Here is a 27,119-nt window from a genome sequence, read left to right as displayed (position 1 = left end):
CACGCGGCACCGGACGGCCTTGGCTTCCTGGCGCAGGCGAAAGGCCAGTGCGGCACACACGGTGGCATCCGGGACAGAGTGCGGGCGCGAGAAGGGGCCCTGTGGTCTGGGGCCCCTGGGCAGTGGGCGAGGGGCCTGTGGTGTCCAGGGCAGGGGGCTGCGAGCTCCGGGTCCTCCTGAGACCTCGTGTGCGCGCACACACACCTGCTTATGCCATTCTAGGCTTGAACTCGGCCCAGGCACTAGGGCTAGCATTTGAACCATGCCTCCACTTCCAGCTTTTTGCTGGCTAACTGGAGACGAGAGTCTTCTTACAGAATTCCCTATCCAGGCTGGCATCCAGCCGTGCCCAGCGAGGCAGGCCTCTTACCCAAATGACACCCCCTTCCCCCCCTCCCCCCCCCGCCCCCCCCCCCCCCCCCCCCCGCCCAGATCCGGGGCACAGCACTTCCAAGGCATCTGACTCATCTTCCTTATCCATCCCAGCTTTGCCAGCCCACCTCCAGACCCCATGAGTGGTCTTTGATAGCGGCTGGTCACTCAAATCCACCCAGAAAAACCAACCGCAGACATGGAAGGATTGGGCAAGGAAAATTTATTTGCTGTGAGCCAGAGGAGAGAAAACTGAGGGCTCGCAGGGCATCAAGAGGCTGCTCCAGGGCCTGCCCCAATCTTTCAGAACCATCCAAAGGGTTCCAGAGGCCTAGAAGAGTCCCTGTGATTCAAGAATCCAGGGTGCCATCATAGCTCTCCCAATTCTGCACCCCAGAAGTTCTCATCAGGCCGTGGGAAGCAGCAGGCGGGGCACAGGGCTGCCATCTCCATCCTCTTTCCACTCTGCAGATGTGAGATGATCAGAAGCTCGCAGCCAGACGTGGTAGCGCCTCAGAGCAGTGCTAGCCAAGGGCTCTGCATTCCTTCTCCAGCCCAGTGGCCAGTCTCCAGGAACTTCCCCCAGACTCAGCATCATCATCTATAAAAGGAGACACCCAGGGGAAACGCACACCACAAATGCCCGGGATTGTATGAAAACAGTGCCACAGCCTGGTGCTGGTGGCCCATGTCTGACATCCTAGCTAAATCAGGAGGCTGGGATCTTAGGATTTCAGTTTGTAGCCAGCAGGACAGAAAAGTCCTGGTAAGACTCTTATCTTCAACTAACCAGCAGAAAACTGTAAGTAGCCCGGTGGCTCAAAGTAATAGAGCCTTGGGGAGAAAAAAGCTCAAGGATTGGGTCGGGAGTGTGGCCTCGTGGTAGAGTGCTTGCCAGCATGCATGAAGACCCGGGTTTAATTCCTCCGAATCACATACAAAGAAAAAGCCAGAAGTGGTGCTGTGGCCCAAGTGGTAGAGCTCTAGCCTTGAGAAAGCCCAAGGACAGTGCTCAGGCCCCAGGACTGGCAAAAAAGAAAAAGCTTAGGGACATCACCCAGACTTTGCCTTCAAACCTCATGACTGACCAAAAGAAAAAAGAAAAGAAAATAGAGCCATGAAGCCTGCTCGAGCTGTTTCAAGAAGGGGGTGGGGCTGGGAGGACAAGGGTGAGGATAGATGCTGGGAGGTTGATGAAATGTCCTGTTTTACATATATGGAAAATGTCACAGCGAAACGCCTCTTGTCCAAGTAATAGATGCTAATGAAAACTCTCCATGAAGAATCACGGAGCCCGGCCCCTGACGGCTGGATGCCCAGGGCCTCGACCACAGGGGTGGCTCCCAGCAGGCTACTTTCCCTCTCACCCTGGCAGCTAATTTGGGATAACCCTGGCTGCCAGCCAAGCCCCAGGGGTTTCTCAAGCCCCCTTGGACAGTCCAGCTGGGCCTCTCTCCTGCCCCCCCCCCCCCAGCCATCGGGGGCTGAGGGAGCGCTTGCCGCCTGCTGAGTGGTTTGGTTGAGGCTACTGCCTCCTCATCCTGGTTCACGGGTTTACCCTGGCCAGTTCTCTCTCTCTCCCCGCCCCCTGCCCCCCTCTCTCTCTCTGCTTTGGGCAGTAGGCCTGGTAGAACTGAGGAACTGAGAGCTTCTTCCTCTCCAGAGCAATGTATGCAAATGGGGCCTTTCACAAACCCTGTCCAGCTCCCTGGCTGACCAGGCTGTCTCTGCCCCACACAGTGACAGGGCCACTGGGAGGTGCCATCACCAGGCACCTCAGGAGGTATGGGGCCTCCTTCAGACCAGAGGCAGACAGAAGACTCTCCCGCTCCAGCTGACATCAGACCTCACAGGCTTCCTTCCAGAGGCTCCAGACTCTGTCCTTGACCTGCCAAGGCGCTGGGACCCAACCATCCAATCACTGCCACAGAAGCGAGATTGGCATAACCAGGACCCACCAATCACGTCCCAAGGACTGGAAACCTGGCACGTCATGGGCCTGGACCCTTGACAGGAGTAGGATGGAGATGTCGTGGCAGAGGCCAGGGGCCCTCCCCTTCCAGGTGAGGAAAGATTCACACCTCTCTACTGGATTGGCAGGCCAGGCTCTCACGGAGGAGCCGGAGGTAGCCCCTTCCCTTTTCGGTGAAATGATTTCACAAACTCAGAGAGAGGGTACCACGGAAAAGTGCACTGCTCCATCTTTCCAGAGGTGAGGGGGTGGACCCCAGCGTGGCTGACATGTTAGGCTGCACCCTTTAGCCCCTGTGACTGACCTGAACATACACACAAAAAGATTTTACATTAAGCTGGATGGTGGTGGCTCCTAAGTCACCGTAGGGACCGAGGAGGAACACAGTTCAAAGCCAGACCAGGCAGGAAAGTCTGTGAGACTCACCTCCAATAGCCACCAAAACGCTGCAAGCTGTTGGCTCAGGTGGCAAAGCGCTAGTGTTGAGTAAAAAAGCTACGGGACAATGCCTAGGCCACGAGTTCAAGCCCCAGTACCAGCACACACACATAAAAATTATACTGTATTTCCTGGCCTGCCGTTTTCTTCTTCTTTTATGTGGTACCAAGGAATTGAACCCAGGGACTCAGGCATGGTAGGCAAGCACTCTACCACTAAGCCACATTCCCAGCCCTTGGTCTGCAACTTTCTAGTCTCCCAAGAATGTACACTTGGCCAACCTTTATCAGCTCACGTGAACCTACCATTCCCTTTTATAGGTGCACAGTATTTCATGACGTGAGTAGACCCCCTGACCAACTCCAGCCCTTTTATTTTCCATTCCGTATCCTTACACTCTTAGAAACGTACTTCTTTGGGAACTTATTAATAACCACAGAGTAAGTTCCTGGAGTGCTATGTTTGCAGCCCAGTACGGATGCCTTACACATTCTGATATGACTGTGTTTCAGAATGTATACACTACCTGTTTTGGAGAAGGTCTTAGACACCCCGTGGTAGAGACATGGATGGAAATAGCCAGCCAGGAAGACAGAGGCCCGTGAGGAGCCTGCCGCAGGCCACCCTGGTCTGTGGTCCCCAGTATCTCCTCCCATGCAGGCCTGTGCAGGCAGGTGGCCCCAGGGCACCCTGAGGCAGAGGACAAGGGCCTGGGAGAGGAGGGCAGGCCAGGGAGGCCGGGGTCCCGCCTGACTGGTTTCCTGAAGCCATTGTCTCTTCTCACCCGGCCTGGTTCCTACAGGGCTGTCTCCTCCCCCCTCCGCCCTCACCCCCACCCCCCATGGCTTATGGGGAGGGGGCTGGGCAGGGTGTTTAGCCGTCACTAAAGGCACCCAGGAATGTGTGGCGGCAGGAGGGAAGAGGAAGAGGAAGAGGGGGAGGAATCACCCATCTCTGGGAGAGACAGGATGCCAAGAACCCCTGACTCAGGAATAGCAAGCTTGCCCTTGAACCTCACTGGGCTTCGCCATTCTCAGGCGCCAAACAAGAGCGGAGCCACGTCTGCGTCCAGCTGTGGTGGTTCATCTCAGACACTCTGACAGGCTGGGCCTGTTCCCCCCGCATAGTTCCGACCTGCCTCCCAGCTCCCCTGGCAACCGCGGAGCCCAGCCCGCTGTGAGCCAGGAGGAGGGAGGGAGAGGAGCACCAAGGGAAGGATGGCTGGGGAAAGCCAGTCCTGCGCCGGCAGCCTCCCACTGTGCTGTCTCGGGTCCTGTGGGGGTGGGAGGAAGCTCCTCTGGCCAGGGGCTTGGACAAGGGAGATGTGGTGGTGGGCAGGCTGGGCCCCCTGGACAGGAAAGGCCCCTTGGGAAGGCCCTGGCACATGGCCAGAATATATCAGAAGCCAGGCTCCGGTGGGTGGCTTACACCCATAATCCTAGCTGCTCAGGAGGCAGAGGTCTGAAACCAGCCTGGGCAGGTAAAGCCTGTGAGACTCCAGTTGACCGGCAAAAAGCCAGAAGTAGAGCTGTGGCTCAAGCAGTAGAGCACCAGACTTGAGTGGGCCCAAGGCCCACGTTCAAGCCCCACAATAGGCAATACACAAAGAAAAACATGCCCTGAGATCACCATTCTGCCCCAGCACTGTGCTTTTCTTTCCCAACAGGCCTCAGCTCCTTATCCTCTTCATCTGGGAGTGACTGGGCTCTGTATTCCAAACCTACGACCTTGGCAAAGGTCAGCATTGCTCTACTGGGGCTCCTCGAAGGCTGCTGAGAGGCTGGCTGGCACTCCACCCTCTAGGGAAGAAGGTGTTCTAAAAATCTCATTCAGGTATTATTAGGGCTGAAAGTAGGTATCTATGCTCCTGGGGGAGGAAGAGGAGGGGGAGATGGGGCAGAAGATCTCCCAGGCCCAACAGTTCAAACAGGGGAAGTCAGGAAATTCAAGGGCTTAGGTCCATAGCCTTCAGAGCTCCAGGGGTGAGGAAATAGAGGGGGGGGGAGGGAGAGAGGGAGAGAGCGCACGAGCGCCTTCCTTCTTGTTCTTTTTTTTTTGCCAGTCCTGGGGCTTGAACTCAGGGCCTGAGCACTGTCCTTGAGCTTTCTCGAGGCTAGAGTTCCACCATTTGAGCCACAGCACCACTTTTGGCTTTTTCTATGTATGCGGTCTTCGTGCATGCTAGGCAAGCACTCTACCATGAGGCCAAACTCCCGGCCCCTCTTATTATTTCTATGTCTCACGGCAATCATATATACATATATCATGTATCCATATGTAGATGGGTTTGTCCTCATTTTATTAGTACTTTGTTTGTTTTGGGGTCGGTACTTGGGGCCTCAGCTCGGGGCTCTGCACATTCTGACTTTGCTTTTTCCACTCCAGGCTGGTACTCGACCAAGCCACACCTGCCCTGTGCTTCTGGCTGTTTGATGGATAATGGGAGATGAAAGGTCTCCAGGATTTTCCTGCCCCAGCTGGCTGTGAACCACGATCCTCAGATCTCAGCCTCCTGAGATCCTCATTCTGTAGAAGGAAGGAAACAGAAGCCCAGCACTGACCAGGCCTGCCGCCCTGAGCTCAGCAGGGGTGGCAGGGATTGGGACCAGACGCTGAGAAACACTGGTGCAGTAGACGACTGAGGATTTAAAATTTCCAAAATTGGTAAAGCGCTAGTCTTGGGCACAAGGAGACTCGGGGACTGCACCCAGGTCCCAGGTTCAAGCCCCAGGACCAGAGTAAAGAATTGCACCCTGACCCAGAAAAAGTCTGCTACCCCAAGGGCTACCAGGACCTCACCACCCAGAGCACACCGAAGAGGAGGGGTGGAATCATCACCAAACCTGAGGCCTGGAGCGAGGCTGAGATGTGGGCTCAGGGACCGAGTTCCCTGCCCCTTGCCAGCAGGAAGATGGGTGCTCAACTCTCAGGCCCTGGAGGGCGGGCGGGACTGCATGGACTGGCTGAGTTACCTGCCAGGATTAATGGCCTGTACCGGTGCAGGGAAGTCAGGGTGAGCCTCCAAATCATAAAACACGGGGCTGAGAGGACACAGCAAGTACCGTCTTAGCCAGATTCGTCTTCCACGTTCAGGAGGCGAGGCGGCTTGCTCATGACTACTTGGCTGGGATGGGAGGCTGGAGGCCCAGACACCGAGCAGGGCTGTGTCTTCTGTATGCCCTTGATTCTTAGCCAGGCCGCCTGGAGTTCTCAAAGGCAGACGTGTTGCCCAGTGAGGCTGGTGGAATGGAGGATGCCTCCAAAATCCAGGATCTGGGGAGAGGCTTGTTTCCAGGTGTCAGCTTCGTCCACCAGCAGAACGTGGGGACACACCATCCAGTGTCCCACGCTCAGCCCCTGGAGGAGAAACAGAGGCACAAGGAGGCAGACTGGAGGGCAGATAAAGCCTGAACTCCTCCAGTGTTGTGAGGAGGGAGGGCAAAAGGAGGAAGAGCTGGCCCCAGAGTCCAGGAGAGTTCTGCCAGGCTCATTTGTGATGGAGCAGAGATGCCAGGACCATTGAATTTCGCTCAGCCCTGCTGTGCCCTCCTCTGTGGGCTACTGGGCAGTGCCAGGCTGCACTGGGAGGGGGGATTCAGTGCCCTGAACTGGGCATCCAGCAACAGCATCTCCTTCCCTCCTCCTCTTGGGCCAAGGGTCTCTCCCCTGTGGGTCTCCAGCCTAAGGCACCCCAAGCTTGTATTCTGCATTCAACCACAACTCCCAACTCCCTGGCCCACTGCAGGGCAGTGTACTCGCTTAGCTCTAGAACCAGTCTCCACCAGATGGTTCACGTACCAGCCACTGGCAGCCAGAGGGTCTGAGGGGGGCCATGCAGAAAAGGCTGCAAGACATTCATTTCAGGAAGTTTTTTTGTGCCCTCCCTAAGGAAGCTGCAAGGTGACGCCCCCTCCTCTTCCACGGGGCCTGAGATGCAGGGCCTGTGTCTAAGCCCCCAGGTTGGGCTGAGCCCAGCAGGGGCTGCGGCCTCTGGAGAAGCTGCTGCGCCTGGAATGCAATTCTCTGGCTTTGTGGTGATGCTCTGTCAGCAGAGTGCAACTCCTCAGGCCCCTGTCACTCCTAAAGCCCCTCTCCCCGGCCCCCCAGCACCTCTCTGATCATAGATTAAGGGGCTCAGAGCTACAGCTGAGGCACTGTGAGTGGGGAGGGGCCGCTCCACCCCAGGCCCTCTGGGCCCACCTCTTCTCCTCGCAGCTGTGGGCTCCACTGTGGGTGCTCTGCCCGCTGTGTCCAAGCTCCAGACCCCAGACGCTCAGCTCAAGTAAAGAGCACCCCGGGGAGACAGGGTGGGGCGTCGGGGGGACAGGGGAGGAAAAGAATGCCCCTGAAACAAGTAGAAAGGTGGACAGAGGAACTGCAGGTGGGTGGTTCAGTGGCAGAGGGCCAGCCAGCCATGAGGGAAAAAAGCTGAGCCAAGGCGGGATGTTCTGAGTTCAAGCCCCAGTCCCAATATGGGGGGCGGGGGGTGGGTGGGCAGGAGAAGAGCAGCAAAAAGAAGGAAGAGGAGGTGGGGAAGGACAGGAAAGGAAGGAAGAAGCTGGGGGAGGGAAGGAGCTTTTTTCATGCCTGTATAGTCCTAGCTACTCAGGAGACAGAGAGGACCAGGGGTGAATCCTGCCTCAGCAAAACGTTCATGAGCTTCCGCCTCTACAAATAAAAAAGGTGGGCATGGCGGTACGTGGCTACAATCCAGCTACTCACGATGTACAAGTAGGACCATGGAAGTCCAGGCTTGTCTGGGTATAAATGGAATCTTATTAGAAAAATGACTAAAGCAAAAGGGGCCAGCCAGGACCGTAAGAACGGGGCCAGGCCAGGCTCATCCAGACTGGGGCAGCAGGCAAGACTGCGGCAGCTCTGTGCAAGGAAGAGACTAGAAAACAACTCAGGTCAGAATCTTGAACACCTTGCACTGACCCAGAGGGCCAGCTCTCCACAGCTGCCCCTCTCCTCCCAGGATTCCTGGAAGGGGTAACGGGAGTAAGGTGCAGAAAGTTCACAGCCAAGGAAGCTGTCAGGCACCCCCCCCCCCCAGATCTGTTTGGCAGGTCCAACTCCTTCTTGGCCTGGTCCCCTGCCCAGGCCCCGTGGGCGATTCCTGCAGTTCCATTCTAGTCCAGGAGGAGGACTGGAGGTGCACACAGCAAGCCAGTGGCCAGGCTGACCTTCATGTCCCGACAAACCAGGCCTTTTCCCTGTCCCACCAAGCCTGCCCCTGCTCAGACCTCAGAATGGGCTTAACAGGGTGGTCATGACTCCCCACCAGTGGTGGGGACAGGCGAGGCTGGAACGCCATCAGCAGACTGGCCATCTGGCTTGGGGACAGAAGAGGGCCCAGACTGACTGCTTCTGCTGTCCAGTCCCAGGGGATCCCCTGTGCTGCTGAGACAGACTGCCAGATGGACAGGCACTAGCCTGGGTCTGGGTGGAAGCCAGTGAGTCCCCGTGAGAGCTGCTATGCAGGGGTAGGGTCAGAGGGGCCCAGGGAGCAAGGGCAGGCTCCCCCAAAGGCTGCGGGATCCCCAACTTCCCTTACAGACTGGGAACCCAGCTCCTCAGGTAGGCTGGGGTGGGGTCCCTTGGCTGAGAGGGCTGGGGGAGGGGGTACAAACATGTCTCCTGGCACTTGGTCAGACATGTACACAAAACTAATTAACATAGGGCGACACTGGAGCAGCGGCCTTGGCCACACCCTGAACTCTACGCAGACAAGGCAAGCCCTTGTCCCGACCGGTACAAAGCGTTGTTGCTAATTTAGCATCTGTCTCTGTCTGGTTGGGGTGCTGCTGCCCGCGCTAGGGGTTTTTCCCAGCCCCATGGACAATGCTGAGAACAGGCCCGCAGACCCCTTATTCAAATCACACCCTGGACAATGAGCTCATTGTACAGGCAGCAGACAGGGGGGGAGTAAACTGGGGGGGGCTGGAGTGTGTAAGGGGCATTGAGGACGGAGGGTGGGGGGAGTGGGGAAATGAGAACCCAGGGAAGTGTTTACTAACACAGCCCTGCAGCTGCTTCAGCTCCTCTTCCTGTGCTGGGGAGAAATCTTAGGACTGGGAGGTGGCGGGGGGGGGGGGGGGGGTGCGAGGTCTTTGTATCTCGTGGTCTAGCAGTTGCAAACTGTGGCTCTGTTAGTTGGTGTTTAAAATATTTTTGGGGGATGGAACTGGTGTTGAATTCCAGGTTTGGGAATTATCCCCTCAAGACTGGTACTCTACCACTTGTGCCACAGCTCCACTTGTGGCTTTTGGTTGGTACATTGGAGATAAGAATCTTGTGGACTTTCCTGCCATGGTTGGTTTTGAACCGTGATCCTCAGATCTCAGTCTCTTGAATGGCTAGATGACAGGTGTGCATGAGTCACTGGCAAGGCGTGGCTCTCCACCCTCGTCCTGGCCTCTCAGACCACGGGTATGGCAGGGGTTTCGCTCCCTCTGCGTGGGAAGGCAGGCTTGTTTGTTTTATTGTGGGGGGCAGGTTGGGGATTTTTTTCTTGTAGGCTGCACAGGGTACTGGGCAGACCCCCCTGTAGAGGAGAAGGGGGCTGGGGGAGGGGTTGGTGGCAGGTGGGGGGGCTGCAGGGCGGGGGTCCAGGGCTTGGCCATTGTCTTCAGACAACATTTCACTTGCTCTTCCTTCCCAGCTAATAAATTAGAAAGGAGACTGAGACTTGGGGAAAATGTGGACCCCTCAGTCACCCCTGGCCAGACAGTCTAGAATCCCTCTGCATGTCACCACATATCCTGAGGAGAGGGGGCTTTGAAGCACACTGGCCCCTCCCTAACTGCCTCTGGCATGCGTGTGCGCGCACACACACACATACACACACACACACACGGGGCCTGACACTAGGACACAAAAAGAAACACACGCACACATACACTGGTGTAACCACAGCCAGGCTGCCAAGGTATTCAGCAAGAACTCACCCTGCCGGCTGCCCGGCTGGGGTGGTGGAAGCCAGCTCCTCCTCACACCAGCTCCAAGTCATCTTAACTGTCCTGTTTCTCAAGATGAGGCATCCCTGAGGCAGAGAAGAAGAGTGAAACGGTTGGGGGGGGTTTTCCCTTTGAGTATGAGAGCACGATGCGATAAGGCTACGGTGATTTCTCCCCTTTCTCCCCACTGCCCAACGAATTCTGATAAATGCTGGGTGGGGTGGTTCATGCTGGTGATGCCAGCTACTTTGGAGGCAGAGGTCCAGAGAATTATATTTTGAGACTAGCCCTTCCTTAAAAAGTTAGTAAGACTCCCGTCTCAAACAACAACCAAACATGGAGGCTCCCATTCAGAAAAGAACTACAGCAAAAAGGGCCGGGCAGTCCCTTTTCTGTTTAAATGTGTATTTTATTATCTACTACAAGTACTTTTTTTTTTTGCCAGTCCTGGGGCTTGGACTCAGGGCCTGAGCACTGCCCTTGAGCTTCTTTTGCTCAAGGCTAGCCACGTGAGCCACAGCCTTTTCTGTGTATGTGGTACGGAGGAATCAAACCCAGGGCTTCATCATGCTAGACAAGCACTCTACCACTAGGCCAAACTCCTGGCCCTGACCTCAAATTCTTGAGCTCAAGACATCTTCCTGCCTCAACCTCCCAAGTAGAGGCATGCGTTACCTTTGCGTGTGTGTGCGCGTGCATGTGCACGCATGTTGGCACTAGGGCTTTTTTGTTCAACCTCTTTGAGCTCTACTACTCTAAGCCACAACTCCACTTTCTGCTTCTTGGTGGTTAGTTGGAGGTTAGGATCTCCTGTCCTTTCCTGCCCAAGCTGGCTTTAAACTGCGACCCTCAGACCTCCTGAGTCGCTAAGATGACAGGGGGAAGCCACCCGTCATCAGACTTCCTTTCCTCGATGGCCAGCCCACACGGGATCCTTGCCAAAGAGGGAAGAAATAACAGTACACAAAGACACACATCTACCTTGGCCCTTCCCTGCACACAAGAGGCTGGAACAACTTCCAGAAAGAACTATGAGCACATATGCGTGGCTGGTCACTAGTGCGGGGAGGGGACTCACCCAGGATCCCTGTCACCTGGGCTCTCGTGTCTCTCCTGTCTGTCTTCTGACCCCGAGGCACACACGTCCTATAATGCAGACGGGACACGTGGAAGGAAACAGCTCAGCACGCAGGATAATCAGGCACCACTTCTCCAGCTCCCTGCCTGGAGGAAGCACAGCCTCGTGATGGACGCCCCCCCCATCATGTTTAGATCAGAGACTGGTCTCGATGCGTGTGACACTCATCCAAGACACCACCTCCCGGAGATCTAAGTAAGGGAAGCCAGAGGGAGCCAAGGCCACCCACTCGGCCGCGGGCATCTGGACATTTCCCCCGCCCACTGCTCCATCACAGAACCCACCGCGTGTCGTGACTTCCCGGGAGCCACCCTCACTCACTCTGGCTACAAAGAGGAAGGAAGGCACAGGCCCACACTGCAAGCAGAAAAGCCCCCCTCCTGGCGCTTACCTTGCTGGTTTGGCAGTAGACCACGTTAAGCTAAAGGCAGGGCACTGCTCATGGCTTCTTGGTGGCTAAGGACCTGGGGGCTTCATGAAGTCACAAGCAGCAGGTCTCCACCTACAGCCTTGAACAACCGCTACCTAATATTTTATAGCTGCATCATACACACATACATGCATGACCCCTGAAGCAACAGCTGCAAGAAGGTATCTGTTTGTCCTTTCTGCTCCTACCTGGCAAGTGACAGCCAGAGCCCAGCCAGAGCTGGCGGAGTCACCCAGAAGGCTGCCTGCCACCCTCTGTGTGGAGAGAGAGAGGCCGGATGGTCACCACTGACGGAGTACATGCAGGTCCATCTCTAAGAGCTCGCACCAGACCCAGGGTAGAAGAAGTACGAATGAGGTTTCTCCTACACAGGTATCGGGCTCCTGAGTTCATTACCTGCTTGCACCGACGATGTGTCTTGGAGTTACACACAGGATTGGGGTACCAGCGGCCCGTGCCTGGAATGCCAGCTGTGCAGGAGGCTGAGATCTTAAGCTCACGGTCCAGAGCCAGACTGGGTAGACAGATCTGAGAGATTCTTACCTCCAACCAACGAGGAATGTGTGAAAAGTGGTTGTGTGGCTCAGGTGGTAGAGTGCCAGCCTTGAGAAAGTTAATCGAGAACACCAGACCCTGAGTTCAAGCCCTAATAACTGGCATGATCAATCAATCAGATCAATCTAAATGGGGTATAGACATTCTGATTCTTTTGTTGGTGGTGGTGGTGGCTGGGTTTGAACTCAGGGCCTGGGCAGTGTCCCTGAGCTAATCTTTTACTCAAGGCTAGTGCTCTAGTGGTCAGTTGGCAGTAAGAGTCTTACAGGGACTTTTCTATCCAGGCTGGCTTCAAACCACCATCCTTAGAGCTTGGCCTCCTAAGCTAGGATTACAGGCGTGAGCCACTAGCACTGGACTTCATAAGTTGTTTTCAAATGAAGCAAACACCAATGAGGAGTGCAGAATTAAAGTTCAGGCTGCATGACAGCTTCAAGTCACCAGGGGAAAAACATGGAATGGCCTCTGATCCTGTTCTGCCCAAGTTCTTGGGGTGTGGGGGTCGGGGGAGAGAGCGGGATGGGAAGGGTAGAAGTCACAAGCATATGGTAACTGTCCCCTGCCTCTCCTTCTCTCTGCCTCACCTGCTAGCTCAGCACTCCTTCCTCAGCCTGGCCTCCCATACTGATGGATCAACTCCTCTATTACACACTAAAAGGCTGGGCCAGAGGCTGCGGTTGGTTTCCTGGTCTGTGTCCCCAAGGCCTTGCTTGACACATAATGCGCAGTCAATCAATGTTGAATGAATAAATGAGTGTGGTGGGGGGAGGAGCTCACTGTGGTGTGGGACGATTTCCAATTCCTGAGTCCCCGGGCTTCTGCTGTAAACTTAGAAATGTTTTCCTGAGCTGCCAGAGTCCAGGCCAAGCACCAGGAGGTGGCAGGCCCAGTGTGTGTGGTTCTTGCTCTGTGCCAGCTGGCCCGGGGGCACAGGGGCCACCCATCCTGCATATATGACCACACCAAGCTTCATACCCCACGGCTCTCAGCCTCCACCATCTGACCTGAAGTCGGCACCCAAATCTTGAGAGTCCAGGCTGGTACCCCACCTCTGCGCCTCTCTGGTCAAGGAGTGCTCCCCGTTGGTGGGGATGCCCGCCCTACCTGACCCTCATTTTTGTTGTTGTTGGTAGTAGTCATGGGGCTTGAACTCTGGGCCTGGGCGCTGTCCCTGAGCTGAACTCAAGGCTACTTCCCCACCCCTGGAGCCACAGTGCCAGGGTTCTGGTTTTCTGGTGGTTCATTGGAGATAGAAGTCTCAAGGTCTTTAGGGTCTTTAGTGCCTGGGCTGGCTTTGAACTGTGATCCTCAGGTCTCAGCCTTCTGAATAGCTGGGGTGACAGGCGTGAGCCACAGACACCTGCTCCACTGCCAATTCTTTTCCTCTCAATTCTCAGGGACTGAGGGAAGCAGCTGTCACTGGCTGTGTGTGTAAGACTGTTCCCCACAGATCACTGCTCTGCTCCTAGATCAGGGCTCACGGGACTGTCAGCGAGCACCCTGGGTGTTCTAGAGTGGCTGACAGCGTGCTGAGCTGGGTCCCTCACTCACCACCTTCCAGGGACTTCCTTTGTGACAAACATGACACATCAGTGAGAGGAGCATGCATACTGATACTGCTTGCTTGCTTTTCTTTGTTGTGCTAGCACTAGGGCTTGAACACAGGGCTGGGTGTTGTCCTTCAGCTTTTGCGCTCAAGGCTGGTACTCTACTGCCTGAGACATACTTTCACTTCTGGCTTTTTGCTGGTTAATTGAAAATAAGAGTCTCACAAACTTTTCAAGCTGGCTTCCAACCTCGAACCTCAGCTCTCAGCCTCCTGAGATTACCGGCATTGGCTCCTATCTACTCTTCTTCTGCAAAGCTAGGGCTGGGACCTAAGACCTTGGTAAGCAAGCACGTTACCACTGAGCCCCATCCATCCCCAGCAGACAGTCTTCCCAGGGGCTACTAGGTATCACTACGTGTTGCTCCCCAAATCACTACTGAGAAGCCAGAAGTGGAGCTGTAGCTCTCACAATGCCAAGGTCTGGGGGCTGAAGAGAGCCCGATAGAGGCTTGGCAAAACCCTGAGACACAGGGGAGACCACGAACTCCACTGGAGTATGGGGCTGCCATCCCGTTGTCTAGCAGCCACAGTGACTTCCACAACGACCCCTTTGGGCTACTGCTTAACCTGGGCCCAAAGGCCTCCTGGGGCCACCCTGAGCCTGATGGGGTCTCCATCTGAAATGCTGAAAACCATAACATGGCCCGAAGATTCAGGCCATGGCTTCTGCTTGGGGGATGGAGGGTTGTTCTCTGCTCCAGGGTCGCTCTTTCTGGCTTTACCTAAACACCTGGGCAGGCTGGGCTCCCCAGCTGGCTTCCCCCCCCCCCCCCCCCCCCCCCGGGCCGGTCCGGAGGCCTCAAGGGAGAGGAGGCGGAGGCGGGTAGGGACTGAGCGCTGGGGCCCACAGAGGTCCTGGCCGTCTGGTCTAGAGTAAGGATTTCCAGCGGAAACACGAGGTGAGCTCTGGATACTGTGGAGTAGAGGAAGGCTTCCCTAATCTACTTCCCTTAACCAGATCAGGCCACATCCACGTGTCACACTGACCAAGAATGGTAAAATCAACACACATCTGCTAGCTTCACGCCAGACCCTGCTCTGGACCACAGAGCTCGCTCCTCTCATTTTCGATGAAGACACAGGCCAGGGCTCTATGGGAAGATGGATCCAGGATGGAAAGACCAGACAGGTCTCCTCCCTATCAGCCTCCAAACCCACAATCACAGCCAACAAGAAACACAGAGGTGACAAGTGCCCGTGGTGGCTCCTGCCTGTCATCCTAGCAACTCCGGAGGGTCTGAGGATCGTGGTTCAAAGCCAGCCAGGGCAGAAAAGTCCAAGGCTCTTTTTTTTTTTTTTTTTTTTTGCCAGTCCTGGGCTTGAGCTCAGAGCTTGAGCACTGTCCTTGGACTTTCTCAAGGCTAGAGCTCTACCACTTGAGCCTCAGCACCACTTCTGGCTTTTTTCTATGCATGTGGTACCAAGGAATTGAACCCGGGTCTTCGTGCATGCTAGGCAAGCTCTCTACCAGTAGGCCACACTTATGGCCCCAGGTCCGAGACTCTTATTTCCAATTAACCACCAGAAGACCAGAAGTGGCTCTGTGGCTCAAGTGGTAGAGCGCTAGCCTTGAGCTGAAGAGCTCACGGACAGTGCCCAAGCCCCACGACTGACAAGATAAAGAGAGAAAATAAAGAAAAAAAGCATGGTTTTATGATTTAACCAAATTCAGGAAAACTGCAAAGAGAAGTAGAATGGATATACTTGTTCCTGGAGACAGAGTCACAAAAGACAAGAGAACGGAGGCAGAAAGCGGCTGTGAGAACTCTGTATCCCAGGTACTGGGGAGAACTTCCGTCTGGGCATACCTGCTTGGGGCCACCACGGTGGGTAAAATTCTCTTGTTCCCCTCGTCTCCCTGGAGGAACTACCCACAAAAAGCTCCTCTCCACTTTAGAAGGCAAAAACAAACCCTGCAGTCACCCAGTGCCTCTACTCTGAGTCGCCATGCCAACACAGAGTCATAATTACCAGGAGCCATCAATAGTGGCAGCGCTGACAAAGGCACTGTAGCAGAGCCTGTGAGCCAAGCAAGGTCAGGCCCCCACCCCCCCCACTTCCTGCCCACTCCCTTTATCTCCCCCCCCATCCATCTTCTCTTCATCCTCTCCCACCCAGATGGTCTCTGATTATATTGTCTCTGCAGAGAATAGGAACTACAGCTCGGCGTATAAAACACTTTTATAGCAACTAGGAGACAGGTAGTTATTTGAGTCCTGGTTTTTAACTTGTGTGGGAAAAGTCAGTTTAACATCAGGGCTCAGTTTTGTCCTTGTTGTTGTTTCTGCTTTAATTTGCTGTGAACGGAACAATCCTCGCTGTGAGACATTCAGAAGCAGCTTCATCTAGACTCTTTTTATTTTTGGCAATTGTAGGGTTTGAACTCTGGGCCTGGGTGCTGTCCCTGAGCTTGTTTTGTTCAAGGCTGGTGCTCTACCACTTTGAGCCACAGCCCTACTTCCCGGTTTCCTGGTGGTTCATTGGAGATCAGAGTCTCATGGACTTTCGTGCCCAGGCTGGCTTTGAACTGCGAGCCTCATGAACAGCTAGGAGTATAGGTGTGAGCCACTGGTGCCAGGCTTGTCTAGTGGCTTCTGAGATCCTCTCTGTGACTCAGAGGTACCAGAAGCTTGAGGAAACAAAAGAGAAGGAGTGGTTCTGACACCTAAGAATAGCTGGGCTTGGATCCCTGAAGGGGGGTCTGGGGGGATCTCAAAAAACCCAGAAACTGAATACTGGGATCCATCTCATTATTTAAAAAAAAAAAAAAATGGGATGGAAGAGAACGATCAGGCTAAATGACAAACATCCCCAGGCCCTTAGAGAGACAGGACAGGCGCCCATTTAAAAATGAGAGGCCAAAAAAAGGAAGGCCGACAGCCATCACCAGAGCCCTACACAAGAGCGCCCCAATTTCAGAACACCCCGTGGCACCAACATCTGAACTTACAAAGGAGATAAATTGGAAGCTGGTGATTAGCATCACAAAATGATTATTCCCTTTGTAAAAGGCTTCTCTGCAGGACTGCTTTAAATAGTGCATTTAAACCATGATCTGATTTGCTAAATTCGATTTACACACATCGGCCGCCTAAGCTGGAGCATGGCTATATTTACGTGTCTTCTCTTGGCACCGAGGAGAGGAGAAGCCAGGCATTATTTGGGCCCTTTAATCGTTGTCGACAGTAACTAATCTGGAAGCGCTGAACCCTGTTTTTTCTCCCACAGCTGGGCTTCCGTGACAAACCAGCCTGACCTCCTCTCCCTCTCCAGCCTGCTTGGCCCATGCAGACCAATGCCAGGTTACAAGGTTTATTTTGTATCTACTGTCATCAGGTCTGAGGTTGAAAGTCCACCCTCTTGGGGCTGGGGAAATTTACGAATCTAAACCATGTTCTTTTTTTTTTTTTTTTTTTTTTTTGGTTGGTCATGGGACTTGAACTCTGGTCCCTGAGTTTTTCAGCTCAAGGTTACCACCCTAGCCCTTAAACCACAGCACCACTTCCAGTTCTCTGGTGGTTAACTGGAGATAAGAGCCTCACAGACTTTAGTGCCTGGACTGGCTTTGAACTGCGACCCTCAGACCTCAGTAGCTAAGTAGCTAGGTAGCTAGGACTATGGGTGTGAGCCACTACGCTGGGCTTACACCATGTTCTATGCTTTGACTTGAGCCTTGGGAATCAGAGCTGGCCTGGTCTTGTCCTCCGAGTGGGACAAGGAGGACCCGAGGATGGGCCTGCCGGGTCTCGTGAGAACTTGTGCTAGTGCAGGAAAGCCCTCCATTCCCCGTGGGGAATTCGTAGCGTCAGCAATCGCCTTGCCCCCTGGAGACAAATGGCCTTTCCCTCCAATGTCCAAGGATAGGACAGGCCAGTGGGGAATCAGAACATAGCCAAAACAGCAAAGGCCCCGCCTAATCCTGCAAGGCTAGTGATTCCGGAGGCTGAGAGCTAGCTGAGGGTCTGATTTAAATCAGCCTGGGCAGGAGGTACCGTGGCTCTTACCTCCAATGAAGGCCTAACACCGGGTGGACTAGGAATGCAGCTCTAAGGTCAGCACTTGCCAGAGCTGCTGTGGGAAGGGCATCAGAAAGAATAACATACAGCCTAGGGACTGTGCAGGTCACCTGGACATGCCACAGATGGGGGCCTGGCCCTGAGGACGTGAAGTTAACTGCTAGATCAAGGACCGAGGCCAGGGGTCCTGCCTCCCAGTCCAGACCCCATTCTCTTATGACCAGGCCTCAGGGGGCTTCACTGCAGGAGACCACTTAATCCTGGCCTAGTGACCCCCCCTGCATCCCCACTATAAACTGCTTAGAACTGGATGCTGCTCCCTCTTTTCTTTTTTTTTTTTTTTTGCCAGTTCTGGGCTTGAGCTTAGGGCCTGAGCACTGTCCTTGGATTTTCTCAAGGCTAGAGCTCTACCACTTGAGCCTCAGCACCACTTCTGGCTTTTTCTATATATGTGGTACCAAGGAATCGAACCCGGGTCTTCATGCATGCTAGGCAAGCACTTTAACCACTAGGCCAAACTCCCAGTTCCCTCTTTTCTTTATCGCTAGTTCCTCATGCTGGGTTCTGCTTAGCAGTGAGGGGGAAATGTGTAAATATTTTGGGGAGAAAGCTCAACCTGTGGTGCTTAGCTCAGGGTGGAGGTGGAGGCGGAGGGCAGCAGTGAGGAGGGGACTGCTCTGGTTTTTGAATGTAGAGTTTCTGAGCCTGAGGTTGATCCCACTCCCTTTGGCTATGGTGCAAGCTGGGATAGATGGATGGCTAGATAGTAGATAGATCTGCAGCGAACCACAAAAACAAAACAAAAAAACAAAACCCAGAAGTAAAGCAGTGACTCAAGTGGCAGAGCACGAGCCTTGAGTGAAAAAAGTGAAGGGACAGCGCCCAGGCCCTGGACTCAAGCCCCAGAACTGGCACACCAGATGCCACCCACACAGCCACAGAAAGGCAACCTCAGCCCTTCCTATAGGCAAGATAGGGAGCTCTTTCTACCGCCAGGGAAGGGTGGAAATCTCAGCCGGAGCCAGCGCCGCTGCCTGCTCGGTGACTCAGGAGAACAGGATGGACGTCGGCCCCACGAACGAGGGGCAGCCCCCCACCTCCACCCCCCACCTCCCGCCCAGGCTGAGTGCCCAGGGCGTGGTACATAGCAGCATCCAGTGATCACAAACTCACCACGGACATGTTTTGGGGGCGTCCAAGGACCCATCAACCTCAACCCCCCTAGATCCTCCCTGCCCCAGGGCCCTTGCTCCGTCCCCCGGGGGACGCCAGGACACCTGGGGCACACCTGACAAAGCGGCGCTCTGCAGGGCTCAGCCAGCCGGCGCCTCCACCTGCTACGGCCACTCCTCACAGTCCACCAGTCTGTCCATCCGTCCATCCAGCTACAGGCATGGGGCTGACACGCCTGCAAACCGTGCTGCACACCCCTAGTTCCAGAGGCCAAAGCACAGGGCCTGCCTGGGCCTGCGTGCGCCAGAACGTTTAGATGCAGGACTCCAGCCACGCCTTTTTCCTCCTTTTTTTCTGAGGCTAAGAGCTCGGCCCCAGGAGGGCTGGCAGGCTGGCAGCCTGACCCCAGGGTCCAAAAGTCACAGCAGCCAATGGCCAAACTGCATTACAAAGCCAAGCCAGTAGCAGGTGGTCCTGAAAGCCGTGGGACTGGTGGAGAACAGGGTGGTGGGACGATTCAGCTGAGAAAGACGAGGGGATCCCGGTGGAAACACACCCTTTCTGCCAACACGTTCTGGAATCTTCCAATCATCCAATGTTGCCTTGCGGGGCGGGCAGCTGCCTTCCTCTCCCTGGCTCTGACCACTCACCTCTCCTGGCCTCTGCATACCAGCCCCAGCACACACCTGGACATTGTGGGGGTGCCAGGTCCCAGAGCCCAGCACTCGGCTGGAACCCTCGGAGGTAAGGGGAGGAGCTGTAAACAAACAAACAAACAAACACCGGAGAGGTCAGGTGTCCCTGCACACACACCCCCTCCTGCCTTGGGTACTTTATGGCCAGGACACAGCGTGGGGAGATGGCGGAGCACCCCCACACATGCAGGCAGGAGAGAGGCCAGCGCTGGCTGCTGCCGAAGGAGGCAAGGGAGCAAGGGAGGATCCTACAGGTGTGGGCGGGAAGGAGGGGGGACAGCCCCTGCTGGGTGGGAGCTGGAGCTGTAGAACGAGGTCCAGGAGTCAGGACCCCCTGACGTGTCTGACGCACCCAGAGAGTTTGAGCGAGTGCGGAGGAGAGGCAGTTTTCCCCAGCAGCCTGTTTTCTGGGGCGGGACGCAGGGCCATCTCTCGTAGGGCCAGCGGGTTCCTACATCACACCCTGAACAGACTCAAATGCCCCCTTGGCACTCAGACATGGCGGAACTTTGCACCTGTCTCTCCAGCCCCAGCACACTGGGCACTCCTAGAGATGCAGCCGGAGGGCACTGGCTGGCTCTGGAGGCGGGCAGCGGCTGGACTGGACGCTCTGGTGCCTCTTGGGACATCTACACGGAGCTTTCACTCGTCTTTAACAGGTGGAGTCCTGGGTGCTAGCTCCATTTCACCACCGCCGACACCACAAGCCAGGCACTTTATTTCTGTATTTTGCTTAATTTTCATATGGCCCCTGGAGATACAGGGAGTGATTCCCCATTTCACCCGGAGAGCTGAATGCAGCTGGCTTGTCACTGAGTTAGAAAGGCCAAAGCCTGGGAGAGACAGGCTCACCCCTAGGGAGGCTGGGGTCTGAGGATCACGGTTCAAAGCCAGCCCAGGCAGGAAAAGCTGTGAGACGCTTACCTCCAATTAAACACACACACACACACACACACACACGCGCGCGTGCGCACGCACACACACACACACACACACACACACACACGCGCGCGCGCGCGCACGCACGCACAAGTGGAGCTGTGGCTCAAGTGATAGAGCACTGGCCTTGAGCACAAAAGTTCAAGGACAGGATCCTGAGTTCAGATCAAATAAAACCTGCGGGCCCCCTTCTCAGCTGCTGCCTTGGAATGGGCTTCATTTCCTGGGTTCTGGATGGCCCATAGCTTTCTACTCTAGTGCCTCAAGTCTGGGGGTGCAGGAGGTGAGGGAGGTGGGGGCTCCCGCCTCCTTCCCAGGCCCAGCCTGCTCCCCTGCCCTGTCCCAGGGTCCGGAGCCTCCAGAGAGCCTTGCCCTGGCCAGCCACTCCTTCCTGAGAGCCACCATGTGAGCCACCACAAGTCACCAAGGCAAGGCTGGAGGATGTTTCCACACACAAACCCAGGGGAGACCTGAGAGGACTGAGAGGCCAAGCGGCCGGCCGTGGTGGAAAGACCCCCCCCCCTCTCGACTTTCTGGCCGGGCCAAGCCACAAGCCCTGCCCCACCCCCTCAGCTCCATTCGGAGTGGAGCTTTTTTCTTTTGAATGACGTTAATGTGACGTTAACGTTTCATTTATTTATTTTCTCAGGCCCTGGGCTTCAGCTCAGGCCCTGAGCACTCTCCTTGGGCTTTCTCAAGGCTAACACTTTACCACTTGAGCCACAGCACCATTTTTAGCTTTTCCCCCCCTATGTATGTGGTACTGAGGAATTGAACCCAGGTCTTCATGCATGCTAGGCAAGCACTCTACCACTAGGCCAAACTCCCAGCCCAAGTTTTTCTTTACTTTTTAAAATGAAACATCTATATAAGACAACCTCCTCCCCCCCAAAAAAAAGTATAACCATGGGGCTTAAGATGAAATCAATAGAAAGTGAAAAAAAAAGTCTCCACCCTCTCCCACCTCCTTAGAAGGCCAGGGACAGGCTGCTTGTGACAGTAAAAGTGTCAGATGTCATGAGCTGGCTATGACCACATAGGAGAGCCATCAGAAATGGGAATAATTGTAAAGAGGAAGCTCCAGAAGACAGAAGGAGGGAGGGAGGGAGAGAAAGGGAAAGAGGGGCAGAGGAGGAGAGAGGGAGAGAGGAGAAAGGGAGAGAGGGAGAGGGGGAAGGGGAGGAGGAGAGGAAGAGGGGGAAGGGGAGGGAGGGAGGGAGAGGGGGAAGGGAGAGAGGGGGAGGGGGAGAGAGAGAGAGAGAGACAGACAGACGGACAGACAGACAGACAGAGACTGAGAGAGGGGGACAGAGAGAGCGTAGCAGAGGAGACACGTTCTGCCCACAGCACCCCCTAAGTTCTGGGAGGGGGACAGAAACTAGGTTGCAAGCTGGAGTGGGGGCGGCTTGGCTGACCAGCCAGGGGCTGGGTGCCTGTGCAGATGGAAGCGGAAAGGAAGTTCTAATTAGCACGGAGCTGGCACCTTCCATTAATAGCTCTCCCGCCCGCTCCTGGATGCTGCCGCCAAAGCCAGTGAGTCGGGAGGTGTGAGGCTCACCTGTCCCCAGCTCATTAACAGACCGTGGGTGAGAACGTGGCTTTCCTTCAGGACCAGCCCAAATCACCCCTCCCACCCCAATGTAATTGCAGGTTCGATTTCTGAACCCAGCTGTGGGGAGAAGGCTTACCCAAAGTCCAGGAAGCTGGACACAGGGAGCTCAGGCCTCCAGAGACAGAGATCGCCCCAGACCGGAAACAAATGCTTTCTCTAGAAGAACTGGCACACATTCCATTTATAGGTAAAACTAACGCAGAGCCCTAATTGAGAATTGAGGGGGGCGGACGAGAAGGTTGAACTGAGAGGAGGAAGGGTGAAAGGAGGGGGAGGGAGACGGGGAGGGGGGAGAGAGACGAGTGCGGTGTGCCTTCTGGGGTCTTGGCTTCAGTGGTGGAAATGCATTTGGCTGAACCGTGTACACCCACGATCAGTTCTAAGTGAAAATGGTACCTCAGGGCACGTGTGCGTGTGTGCGTGTGCATGTGTGATCACACACGCATATTCATACAAAGGTCTTCGCAGAGCCTGGGCTGTCTGTGACAGGAAGGCTCCCGTCCTTAGCAAGGGTCACAGTGGAGAAAAAGGCCGGAGGAGCAGATGGGAAAACAGAGCTGTGCACACGTCCCCACACGGCCTGGGCTGGGGAGGAGGGAAGGTCTGAATTGAATCAATTAGCTGCAGAAAACTTCAGAAAAGAAGTAAGGCCCTTCATAAAAACAAAGCCCACTCCTTAATCCCCAAAGGCAATCCTCTCCTCCATTCCCATGGCCAGGCCTCTCGGTAAACAAAGAACCCTCCCTTCCACCACACCTCAATATTCATTACCAGCCAAGGCGAGGCTGCCTTCCAGCCTTCCTCAGTGCCCAAACAACCGGCCGGCCGCCGCAAGCCCAAGGGCAGACGTGTGAAGGGCCCTTCCCCTTTCTCTTCCCATCTCCTCAGCCCTTCCCACGCTGGCTCGCAGGCTCTGCTGTTCTTTCTTTTCCTCCTCCTCCTCCTCCTCTCTTTCTTCCTTTCTTCAAGCAAGAAGCCAAGCCATCGCTAATTTCTACTTTGTTCATTTATTTTGACAAGTGCCGTTTAATTTTAATTATTTAGGATAATACTTCAGCGTAGACAAGTCAATGTGCTGGAGTACATTTGGTAACATTAATGGAGTCTGCCTAATCGGAACCTTCGCTCGCTCCACGCCTGGAGAGCGGCGTGCAGGAGGAGCCCACTGGGCTGTGGTAGGGTAGGTAATTTTTTGTGGGGGCGAGGAGGGGGGGGGAAACTTAATGGATTTGAGGATTAGCCAAGGGAAAATTAACCCGATTCCAGAGAAGAGGCAAAATCTGGAAGGCCATGGCTGTGTCTCGCTTGTATTTAAACACACAGCACACTTTCTCCACGATAAGGAGGGCGCAGGCGTGCACACATACCACAGGCATGTTTACACAGTGTGCAAATCAGCAAATGCCTGAAGACATTAGGCTCTGTAAATTAAAAATGGAAGTAAAAACAGGACGTGGAATATACCGAGAGCGAGCGAGCGAGCACGCGAGCACTCTGCCCCATGGTTTTTGAGAACCTCTCCCCTACTCCCCTGTGCCTCCAATGAACAAACAAGTACCCGTGAGGGAAGAGCCAGGCGGTTTCTTCAGATGATGGGGGATCTATAGCCAGGGGACCCTCAGCACGCAATGGACCCACAAACACCAGGGTCAGAGTCACTTTAAGCTGGGCCAGGTTGAAGACGTAGCTCCGTGGTAAAGAATTTCTCTTCCATCCCCAATAACACACCAAAACATGCAAGTGGAAACAGCTTTCAAATCCCCTACCCATCACAAGCTAATATAAATGATGCACACACACACACACACACACACACACACACACACACACACACAGAGCTATGCAAGCACTTGGTCCAAACAGGGAGCAGATCGGAAAGGCTGAAGCGTCTGTGTGAACATGACCAGCAATCCTACCTGGTTTAAATTACAGTACAATTCATGGTTGGCTTTTGAGACTGTAAAGAAACATTTGGCCTTTTGCTTTCTTGTCAGTTTTGCCCTGTCTAGAATTTCCAGTGACATGCTGAATACAAGTGGCAAGAGCAGGCATCCTTGTAACACGACCCCTTTTTAGAAAGAGAGAGAGAGACAGACAGACAGACAGAGACACCATGGCTCACACCTGTACTCACAGCTACTCAAGAGGCTGAGATCTGAGGATCTTGGTTCAGCCTGGGCAGGAAAGTTCACAAACTGCTTATTTCCAAACAACCAGCAAAAATCTAGAAACAGAGCTGCAGCTCAAGTGGTAAAGCACGGTCTTTGAGTGAAAAAGCCAAGGGATGGTGCCTGGGTCCTGAGTGTAAGTCCCACCATTGGCACCAAAAGAGAAGAGAGAGGGGGAGGGAGAGGGCACACTGGGACCCTGTTTATTGTCTCTAAAGTGTCTGTAGTCCTCCTGGGGGGGGTGTAAAGTCATTTTAAGAGACTGGAGTGGGAGTGGGTGGGGTTTCTTGGTGTTTTAAACCCACGGCACTAACTACATCCTGAAAGCCTAGGTTAGCTGGAGCTTCTCAGGCATGAACCATTAGCTTCTGGGTTACCTTCCTGGCTGATTCCAGCGGGAAGGCTGGGGGGGTCCTGAGGCCCACACCTCAGAGCTGTCAGCTGTGGAAGGAGCTGGCCCCGGTGCCTCCCAACTCCCAATCGCCTCTGAGGAGGGGTTACAGAGGAACTGGCAGGTAGACTGGCAGTAACAACTCCAGGCCCCACACTCTCCCTGCATTCTCTCCCCAGGCCCCCAGCTCTTCCAACCCTTCTCCTCCGAGCTGTGGCCTGGCTCTGGCGTGGGAAAGGCGGATTGGAGCTTTTCACAAATCCAGTATCCCCTTGAACCAAAACCAATTAGCTGGGCCCAAGGCCCCGTCATTGAGGACCCAGCCCTCTTTTGGAAACCCCTGCCGCTCCATTGCGGGGAGGGGCTGGCCAGTGAATGGGGAGGCCACTTAACGCAGTGCTTAAGCCGGACTCGGGCTGGAAGGAAGGGGCTGCAGCCGCCCATTCTCAGAGCCACTGACCAAGGTTTTGTTCCCGCCGCAGCTCCTGGCCCGGGCTCTGTGTTCAAGGGCCCCTGCCCAGCTCCGCGCCTTCCAGCTGTCTTGAGGGAGAAAGGAAAGGCTGGGCTGGACTAGGTAGGGAGGCCACCCCGGGTTCTGAGTCCTCCTGACCCCCGAAGTCTAGCTTCTCACGGTGGACCTCCGAGCACCCTGTGGGTGCCTGCGCAGCAGCTCATCCTGGGGAGGGAGAGGGGGGCCGGCGGGGGGGGGTGACCTCCTGCAGACCAGGTGCGCCGGGCGGGGAGCGCCTCCGGGAGGCATCCGAGGAAGGACAGGGGGACCGGCCCGACGCCGGCCGAGGCCCAGCGCACCCGGCCGCGCGACCCCAGGCCCCAGACCGAGGAGGCAGGCGCGGGGCTCGGCGCTCGTCCCCACCGCCTCCCCACGCCCGTCCAGGGGCGCGCCGTCGCCATGGAGACGCGCGCCCGCCCTCGGCCCCAGCGGATTGGTCACTGCACCCCGGGAGCGGGAGGGGCCGGGCCAGGCGGGCCGGGCCGGGGACCCGCAGCCCCCGCCGCCGCCGGGCCCGCGCGCGCTCGGGGCGAACGCGAGGGGCGAACGCGGGCGGTAAAAATGGCGCCGAGGCCTCCGGTGCGCAAAGCCGGGCTGGAGAAATCCGGGCGCCGTCTGCGTGTAGGCGCCGCTGCCCTGGGCCCTGGGGGGCGCGGACGGAGCCCCGGAACCCCGGCCGGGCAGCCGGGCTCGGGGCGCGCGGGGCGGCGGCCGCCTCGGTCCGTCCCGGGTCCCCGGGCCCGGGCGCTGCGCGTGCGGGCGGCCGAGTCGGGAATCGGCGCCGGGACTTGGGATCAGTAACGCCCGACAACCAGCGCCCGCCCCACCCCGCGGCCCGGCTCCGCCCCGCTCCGCCCGGCGCCCCGGCCCGGAGCTCCGCTCTCTGGGCCTCCAGGTGTCACACGGGACCCGTCCGGAGATCCCAGCCTCTTCTGCTTTCCCTGCCCCAGCCCTGTCTGTGCGTGGTGGAGACGGAGAAGCACCCACGAATCCACGGGGCGCCACAGATCAGAGGAGGCCGGTGGAGGGGGGACTGGAGGAGGGAGGGCAGAGGCGGAGGGGGACTGGAGGAGGGAGGGCAGAGGTGGAGGGGGGACTGGAGGAGGGAGGGCAGAGGCGGAGGGGGGACTGGAGGAGGGAGGGCAGAGGCGGAGGGGGGACTGGAGGAGGGAGGGCAAAGGCGGAGGGGGACTGGAGAGGAGAGGGGAAAGGCGGAGAGGGACTGGAGGAGGGAGGGCAGAGGTGGAGGGGGGACTGGAGGAGGGAGGGCAGAGGCGGAGGGGGGACTGGAGGAGGGAGGGCAGAGGTGGAGGGGGACTGGAGAGGAGAGGGGAAAGGTGGAGGGGGACTGGAGGAGGGAGGGCAGAGGTGGAGGGGGGACTGGAGGAGGGAGGGCAGAGGTGGAGGGGGGACTGGAGGAGGGAGGGCAGAGGTGGAGGGGAACTGAAGAGGAGAGGGGAAAGGTGGAGGGGGACTGGAGGAGGGAGGGCAAAGGTGGAGGGGGACTGGAGAGGAGAGGGGAAAGGTGGAGGGGGACTGGAGAGGAGAGGGGAAAGGTGGAGGGGGGACTGGAGGAGGGAGGGGAAAGGTCGAGTGGGTCTCAGGCCCCAGATGCTCCTCCAGGTCCAGGCAGACCAGAGACACCCATGAGCAGGGTCCCCAGTTCTGAACACCAGCCTTGGGCTTCAAGTGTCAGAGGTGACTGTAGCATCCAAGCTCAATCAATCACACGTGGACATTCACACCCCGGGCAGCCACGGCGTGGGCTGGCCTCTCCCAAAGCCTCTCTGGTGCCTGTGAGAGGGGCTCTGGGTCAGGAAACTCATCTTTCCAGCACCCCTCTCACCCCGCTCCACTCCCCATCCTTCCCCTAAAGCTTGCGAGTCCCATCAGCAGACCTTCCTGTGGGAGGAGCCTGCAGCATTCTCCCCACCCCCCAGAGGATTCCTCCACTGAACCCCACACCTGCCCCAACGGAAGAGGCGCTGGATTTGTTTTAAAATTTGAAGTATTGCTCATTTGAACCATGGGGCGAGGCCCGTCAAGCCACCCTGGATTTTGCAAAACAGCAAAGGAATGGGACTGTGTGTGTGTGTGGGGGGGGGATCTGAGCCACAGCCGAGCTAGGGCAGCAGTGGAGG

The 27,119-nt window shown here is 56.1% G+C and overlaps 1 long non-coding RNA gene across 8 annotated transcripts; it reads right to left on the bottom strand.

Annotated features, from left to right (window-relative positions):
- Positions 1-888: 888 nt before the first annotated feature.
- Positions 889-25,141, bottom strand: LOC150044435 (uncharacterized). Of its 8 annotated transcripts, XR_016533173.1 has the most exons (6): positions 15,282-15,405; positions 11,706-11,912; positions 10,820-10,887; positions 9,733-9,827; positions 5,845-6,139; positions 4,814-5,308 (listed from the first exon to the last, which is right to left on the bottom strand). It is a non-coding gene; the product is annotated as an uncharacterized LOC150044435 (long non-coding RNA). The 8 variants fall into 8 exon arrangements; XR_016533175.1 differs by lacking the exons at positions 11,706-11,912; positions 15,282-15,405 and adding an exon at positions 24,928-25,141; XR_016533174.1 differs by lacking the exon at positions 11,706-11,912.
- Positions 25,142-27,119: the final 1,978 nt, after the last annotated feature.

The sequence above is a fragment of the Megascapheus bottae genome, chromosome 30, assembly GCF_031878675.1.
Source record: "Megascapheus bottae isolate mThoBot1 chromosome 30, mThoBot2.hap1, whole genome shotgun sequence".
Lineage (NCBI taxonomy): Eukaryota > Metazoa > Chordata > Mammalia > Rodentia > Geomyidae > Megascapheus > Megascapheus bottae.
This window is presented reverse-complemented; position numbering and strand designations above follow the sequence as displayed.